At 41.9% G+C, this 8313-nt stretch overlaps 1 pseudogene; it reads right to left on the bottom strand.

The window, feature by feature from the left end:
* Positions 1–5292: 5292 nt before the first annotated feature.
* The window catches only part of LOC107710258 (uncharacterized), a 9862-nt pseudogene continuing 6841 nt past the window's right edge, over positions 5293–8313 (bottom strand).

The following is an 8313-nucleotide window of genomic DNA, read 5'->3' on the forward strand; positions in this document are numbered from 1 at the left end:
ACAGATGGGATACAGCTTATGGCATTTCCCATTCATTCCTATGGTGTCTGTAAACGCCGATTGAGTGTTGTACAACTCTGACTGAAATTCAATGACATCAAGGCTGTAATGTGAAAGGTTATTAAGGGACACGTGATCCAAGTTAGCGGTTACGCTTTCTCCAATAATAAGTAATACAGACCCTCTCATCTCCCTATAGTAAGACAATCTCTGACTGTATCACATCTTGCTTCAGCGACACCTGCACTGTTTTAATTCTCTTTCTTTCAGTTTAATTCTCTTTTATCAAAAGACTATCGAAAGTAGCCATTATTTCCATTGAGAATACACGAAGCCTTAAAGGAGTAGTTCACATCCAGAACAAAAATTTACAGATAATGTACTTACCCCCTTGTCATCTAAGATGTTCATGTCTTTCTTTCTTCAGTCGTAAAGAAATTGTTTTTTGAGCAAAACATTTTAGGATTTCTCTCCATATAATGGACTTCTATGGTGCCCCTGAGTTTGAACTTACAAAATGTAGTTTAAATGCAGCTTCAAAGGGCTCTAAACCAGTGGTCGCCAACCCGTCGATCGCGATCGACTGGTAGATCTTTATCACTGTCCCAGTAGATCTGGAAAAAAACAGTAAAATAAGTACAAAAATTACATTTATGGGGTTATATTAATGTATCACTGAAGGGAACTGTCTTGAGAAGTTTCGATGGCAATGGCATTTTCTTCTCCGTATAAAGCGCAGCTCTGCTTTGTTTACAGCGGTAACCAAGGAAACGCTATAGTGCGGTCGGTTCATAATCAGTGTTGCCAAGTCCGCGGTTTTCCCGCGGAATTGGGTTACTTTAACACTGTTGCTGCGGCCCGCGGGTTGTTTTTCATGTCCGGGGGTTGAAGCGACTCCAATAACATTATATAATGCGAATTTTAGCAGGGGAACCCCGCCAAAAAACGTGTATTTTACCCCCCGCAACGCGATTGGGCTAGTTTTGAGTAGCAAGTGGGTGGATTTTGTTGTGAAAACCTGGCAACCCTGTCTGGAAGAGAATGAAAAAGGGATGTCAATAAAGAACCTTTATTTTTTACCACCTTATTTATCCACAAAAAAATTGGTTGAATTGTGAAAAATCTCCTCATGAATACATATTTAAAGGATTAGTTCACTTTCAGAATGAACCCCCCACCCCCCATGTCATCCAATATGTTCATGTCTTTCTTTCTTCAGTCGAAAAGGAATTAAAGTCCCCATGAAATCAAAATTAAAGTTTTTTTGGGTGTTAGTATCAATATGTTAGTCTTAAGGTTATCTATAAGGCAGTGTGCTCCAAAACAGTGACAAAATTTGCGTTTAGAAGATATAAGCAATTTTTTTGACGTCACATCGTATTTCCGCTTCTCATCAAACTTTCTGTCCAATCAAATGCTCTCTAGAATCCGAAGCGGCCGCCCCTACACTATAAAATAGACGCTGAAGCCGCGGCTGAAATCGGTCACTTGTCCACAGAATTAGTATTTTCTGTACAGTGAATGGCACGTAGTGCACTATATAGGGGACAGGGAACGATTCAAACAGTTTAAATATGCTTTCGATTGAGGAAAAAAAGAAGTCTGGTTTTGCGCTGTGTCACGCTAACCACCGCACCGCACACACACTCTGCTCCGGTCCAGAGACACAATAGCATGGAGCGGATCAAATGCGTGAGTCGGCGCAGACCACAAAATGTATCGGAGCTATTTGAATTCTACACAGAATGCTATATTTTATAGCAATATGGATGAGATTGTGGCTGGCATACCCTGTCAAATGCGGCTTTACGGAGCTCAACGGCTCTGAACGGCTCTAGCCCAAGCTGTGATATAAACGAACGCTATTGGCTATTTTAAAAAGGGGCGGGGCTGCTTGATATGTCCCGCCCTGTCTTCCTGTTTCAGTTAAAATGACGTCAACACAGAGTAACGCTGCATGTTTCTAAGCATTTCAGGGACCTTTAACACGATATGCGTGTGCATGAGCACACCTACAGGCCACAAAAAGAAATGCATCTGTGCTTATATTGAGGCGTTTTCCTGTATTAGGTGAACACGCTATGCTGCTTGACTGAGCTCAATATACTTGTAAACTCTGGAACAGGAATAAACTACTCTGCTGCTTTTCCAGCCAGACATTTTAAGTCAAAACTCTGTAGCGAGACAAATCTCAAAGGAACAGAGAAGATTGTTCTGCATCCTCGGCAAATGATAAAAACAAATCGTCGGATGAATTGTTCCAAATTGTTTCACGCGCTCAGATTGGCTGCCTGATGAATTGTTTCTACGCGTCACGGTAAAATGCTCCGCCCATTAGCTGATTGTTTCAGACACATGTCGCTCTCATTGGTCAAAAATTTTGCTGACCCCGCGTTCTGAGGAAGATATCCACATTTTCATAGTGCATTTGTGCAGCGAGTCGCAGTGAAATAAGGCTGGAGGAATAACAAATAAGGTTCGTTTAAGCGGTCTAATATAAGATGATTTTTATAAAATCTTAATTCCTAATTACACTTGTTGGTTTATTGCTTATTTATTTTAGGTATGTATGATGCGCCAGCACCAAGGCACTTTATCATTTTTCTACTGCTTATCATCAACAACGATTAAAAAACGAAATTGTTCTAAAATGATTATTAACCTAGATCTTGGCTTTTATGATTTTAGAACATTTTATAGAATCGCAGGTAGGTTAAACTAGCAGTTAATCCAACCTTTATTTGTAAATTACCAGTAATATTGTTAACATGCTATTTCAAAAGGCAAAATGTACAACTCAACACTTAATTGAATATATTTAATTGTGTTTGGGCTTTTGTAATGTATTGTTGATGATCATATCATCAGATGCATTGCTTTGCTTAACTGTTGCAGAATTGAGAGCAAAGCCAACCTGTGCTTGAGGCTGGAGAGCTGTTGGAGACATTGTGGAGAAAGTCCATCTTAAGTGGCTAAAGGGAGCCCTTTTGTACCAAAGAACATCTGTCATGTTCTGCATCTCAACCTGTTGTTCAGCACTCTTCACCTCCAGCTTCTGCTCCTTCCACCCAAAGCTCACACTGTTAGCCAGCCACAGCACATGATGGTGGGTTTTTATATCTGAGTTTTTAGATGTATCCTTGACTTAGTTCTTTGCATGGTTAAACGTAATTATGATTAACATTCACAATTTTGTAAAAAATTGCACTAACAGACAAGATGAATATCAATGGAGCTACAGTTGGGACCATAGCTTGGATCACCCATGTGGACAACACACACATGGACAGTTTCTCAAACTACGATGTTCACAGGTACGGTAACTTGCTTTGCAAATAAAATTTATTAAACAACAGCTATTCTTGCTTAAATGAGGGCATACATAGATTCTTGATATGTAGTAAAGCTTGACAGTAAGAAATGGAGATGAAGTCACAGAGTGGAAATCAAATCTTTCCCAAAGACATAACCTTAAATAAAATTAAATAAAAGGATTGCATGTGGAATTAAAATGGTTTAATTCTCTCTGTTGCTTATGCTAATTAGTCTCGTAAAGCTGTTGTTCACCAGGTTGATGGTCAGGGATGTTCAACATCCAACACTCGATGTAACTTTTGACAAGATCCACTCTGAAAAGTCTCAAAATTCTATTAACATTTACATTTATTTCACTATTAATTGTCATTTACTTACTTACAGCTCTGTAGAAAGTTATTTATCTCTGTGAGTGATTGTGATACCGTTCATGTGCAAGTTTTGCATAAACGCATAGAAATTCACGAGGCAAAATACTCACTTACACAAACATGTTCAAATGAGAGACTTGATCATTAGCTGCAGACCGTTTTCAATTATTTATGTTCTCCATTTGAAAATATTACATTGTCAATTTATTTTGCTTATTGTTAATATTAATATTATTGCTGCAGCTGTTGTAGCTGTTTAAAAATACATGCTGTTTTCATTGTAATGATATGACAATGAAATTGAACAAAAACAGAGCAGCTGCCATGTTCAGCAGCATGAATGATCTGGTGGTTTGTTTCGATAGGCGGCACCTCATGACACTGATGGCTACTTGCTTTGTGTGCTGTTTATGGCAAATCTTTCTGCCTGCATTTTCATGTGGGATGAGGGAGATGTGGCCCTTCTGCAGGAAACGAATAAGGGAGGGAGCTGTAGCAATGCAAGGGCAAGCAAAGAATGAAGTCAAGAGGGCACAAACAGAATGTTTCTCTAATTTTACACCTTTATCTTATCTGAACATACCAATAAGTGAATATTTTCATAAGGACTTGAGCTTTCAAGTGAGCTTAATTGTCATTCTGCTTAATCTGTATGTGTAAAGATATACAAAGAAACAAAATGTGTCTCACATGAGCACTGCTGCATGTGTAAACATATGAAAAACAAAGAAATATATAAACATATCTATAGGAACTTTCATATATAGCACATAGCCCGTATAAATATGTAACTTATAAATATGGTCTATATAAGCTCACAGTTGGGGTAAGTTTTCTCACTTTTATTTCGCCTCTATATCTAAGGCCGATATGGATAAGGAACTCACTGAATGCTTATAAATCACAATGTGTCTGCCTTAGTCAGGGCCTGTGCAAATACCCACACTTGCGGTCTTGCACTTGTCCACTTGTTTACTTGCATGACGTATTTCCTGTATTTGGCCCAAGTGTTCAAGTGGGTGTGAAGACTGCAACTGTGTGAAGAACTTTTGATTGCCTGATGGGACACACTTATAGTGTTGTAAATCTCGAAGTGGTTACCGAGCTTTATTTTGTTTGTATTTTGTTTTCCAGCATGACTGCTGTCAGTATATGCAAAAAATGTCCTGATATGGAACTAAAGGCAAGAGTGACTTTCATCTATGGCCCCATCCTAAAGATGGACTCCACCAAAAGGTAAGATGACTCAGTTGACATTTTGGGTAATTTAATTTTTTTCCATTGTAAACAGACAGATTCTGGACTTTCGATATTAATACTTCTTTTTGTCCAATTTTAGGTCACAAAGAACCTTGCTGGTGAGGCTGGTGGCACAGCAATATGGGACACAGACATGGGCAGCACGTTTAGGCAGGTCCTTGTGTGTCCTCACGAAAGCAGAGGGTTCCCCATGTGCTCTAGACTGGTGCAGTGCTCCTCAACAACTACTGCTCTTCCATGGGTAATTGCAGAGCAGCTGCCAGCTGCAATGTTTGGTGAATAGGACAAAGTGTTTTTTTGTTTTTTTTTGCATTGTTTGCAGTAGGCAGTAGTGTCGATGATGGACCAGGAAGTTGTATGGCCTCTGCCTGCTGCTGAATGGGTTCTGGGGAAGCAAAGCTGAGTTCCATGATTCCGAGGGGCTCACCATCCAAGTCCATATCCTAAAACCCCTCATCACTCTCCAGATCACTCTCCAGGTCTTCATCATGAATCCCATCTGGAATATCAGGATCCACACTGAAGTGTTCCTCAAAAGGTTTATTTGTTTGGGAATACAAGTATTCCACACCAATGAGTTCACCTGTAGACATTCAAAGTGTGATGAGCGCATGGGTGAAATGCAGGTGTCACAGCTACTACACAAGTGTCATGTGTGCACAAACATGTTACCTGTGTATTCGCCAGGGCTGGTGTAGTCCTCTGCCAAATTAAGGCCCATAAATTGCTGGCTCAGGATGTTGGCCACCGTAGCAGATATCCTTTCTGCTGCCACCTTCAACAGTAGCAACCACACAAGCCTCATTCCATTGTACAAGCCCTTCCAGCAGGTATATCTGAAAGTGAATGTCACTTGCACTTGTTCCTGAAAAGGCAGGCAGAAAGAAGTTGGCACCATGAACAAACAACTTGCATTGTTTAGGAAAAAGGCATACCTGGCACAAAGCGATTTAGGTGCAGGTGGAAGGACTCCAAGGACATTGAGCATTTGCACGGCGATACTGGTGCAGAATGACCGACCCTTTGGTCACCTGCACTCTTCCTGTACAGCTGCACACCTGGTGGGTCCTGGATACAGTCAATGTGGCGCTGCTGTGTCCGCCAGATCTCTTTCATTCTGTCCTTGTCAAAGAGCCTGACTCGCATTGTGTCCGTTGCCTCAATTAAGTCCTTTAGGAGCTGTTCGATCAGCTTCTTAGTCTCCCGGGCCCCACGAATGTGGCGACGACAGTGCCTTGCCAGCTCTTTAGTGGTGGGCTTGCAGCCACAGGCCTCCTTCAGCCTCTTAACATCACCAGCATCCCACTCGAAGATGCAGGCCGAGGCGTCACATGGAGGGGGCGTACAGCGCGTGGCTGTCCGTGGTGACCCAAACTGCGATGCGCTACATGAAATACCACACATCCAGACTGACCACCAGCTGGTCCCACTCGCTAAACATTGCTGCCGCCTTGCTTTTACCTCCTGCGTAGCAGCAGTCCGTCTCCACATAAAGGACTTGCGGAGTAGCTTCTCCAGCTTGGCGGTAGCAATCCACAAGTCCAGAACACATGGGAAGCAGGCCCTTTCCCTCTCCTTCTGTGAGGACACGCATGAGGACTTGTCCAATTTCGTTCCCCACATCTGTCACCCACACAACGGTGCCAGCAGCATCACCAGCTAGTTTCTTGGTGACCTAAAGTACACGATGAGAAGTATTATCAAAGAAACAAGACATTTTTATTTTACAATGAAAAAATAACACTAAATGTAACACTAAATCAGGTGTTACCTTTTTGGTGGAATCCATCTTTAAGATGGAGCCATAGACAGAGGTGACACGGGCCTTTAGTTCGGGTAGCCGTGTTAGTACGTCTCTAGCGTACACTGACAGCAGCCAAGATGGACTAGGGACAGGCACCATCTGTGGCAGCGGGGCAATGAGACTGCTGGGATCAGTGTTCTGGGTCACAAAATTCCTCAGCACAGACAGGTGCATTGTTGACTGGCCCAGGAAATGTTCTTTATGCCTGAGGCACAGGTGCCTGTACAGAGCTGTGGCACTGTTCCCCAGCGTGCGCCCCCGCATCAATCTTACAACCTCCCTATCGCAGGACAACCTATAGATAATAAAGAAGTCCATAGCACAATATTTACTTACATGTCACAATATATGCATATATTGCTGTATATTGCAAAATGAGAGCAATAGTTTCCAATATATGGAAATGTATTATGTAATATATCACATTATATTTTGCAGTATATTCCCATATATTTTTGTTCAGTAAGAGGTATTATGTTAAGAGACTTAAAAACACCTTATACCTGTAGGTAAGGACTGCAGGAAATTGTTCACGGTGGCTGGGATCCAACTGGTCCAGGATGTCTCGTGACCAGGCTGCCAGCTTCTTTTTACAGGTCCGGCATTCAAGGTACTCAGTCGCCATGAAGTACCACCCGTTTAGGTCCAAGACCCTCCGGACAGTCTTGTACATGCCGGAAGCTGTTAGCTGGATCCCAAGGCGACGGCAGTTGGGCTGGAAGCACAGCAGCTTGAATGCCCACATGCGGTAGGGAACCCAGAGGAACAGCCTGCTGTGAAAGAAGGCGTCAGGTTTAGAAGGAGGCTGAGAGTACAGAGGACGGGGTCCAGGGGGAGACCACCACAGACGCAGATTTTTGTTCAGCGCCAACTTCCCAGACTTGTCTCTCGTAAAGAGAGCCTTGCTGACCCACAAGTGCTGCTCTTTTGGGAGCGTCTGCTTCCAACCTTCAGGCAGCAGCAGCTGTGGGAGTAAGAGAGAAAAATTGTGTTTACTTCTTACTTTCATGAAGGCTCCTTTTAAGATACCATTTGAAGATTTGTCTTACTTCTTCAGTGGGCGCTGGCTGCTTTTTTGGCACAGCTCTCTCTGAAGAGGGCAGGGCTTCTGGCTGACTGACTGACTGGCTTGCATCAGCTGCAAAGCATAAAAGAAAAAGTGAATGAGACCCATAGAAAAGGCAACGTTACATTTATTGTTGCATATAATATTACTAATCACTACTACATGAGATTAATACAGTTATTATTTACTACCGCTAGATGTTAGAACTAATGTTAAACATTAGTAGTATGTTAGAGTTAATGATTGGAAATGCACCAAATATACAGATGAAGATGTGCAAAAAAGATAAGGTGACTATGACAAACAATTGTGTGTGGCAGCATTGGGTGAAAAAGTTAGATGCTCAAAGATGAGAAGAAAAATTGCGGCGGTGGAAAAAAGTGTAAAGGGAATTGCCATGGAATTTAAAAAGCAAAAAAATAATACAAAATAAAAAAAATAATAATAAAAAGGCAAGAGAGGTAGAAAAAAGCCAGGGTATGGGCTGGCATGATCAG

Source organism: Sinocyclocheilus rhinocerous, unplaced genomic scaffold (assembly GCF_001515625.1).
Source record: "Sinocyclocheilus rhinocerous isolate Xijiao unplaced genomic scaffold, SAMN03320098_v1.1 scaffold27154, whole genome shotgun sequence".
In the NCBI taxonomy this organism is placed as follows: domain Eukaryota; kingdom Metazoa; phylum Chordata; class Actinopteri; order Cypriniformes; family Cyprinidae; genus Sinocyclocheilus; species Sinocyclocheilus rhinocerous.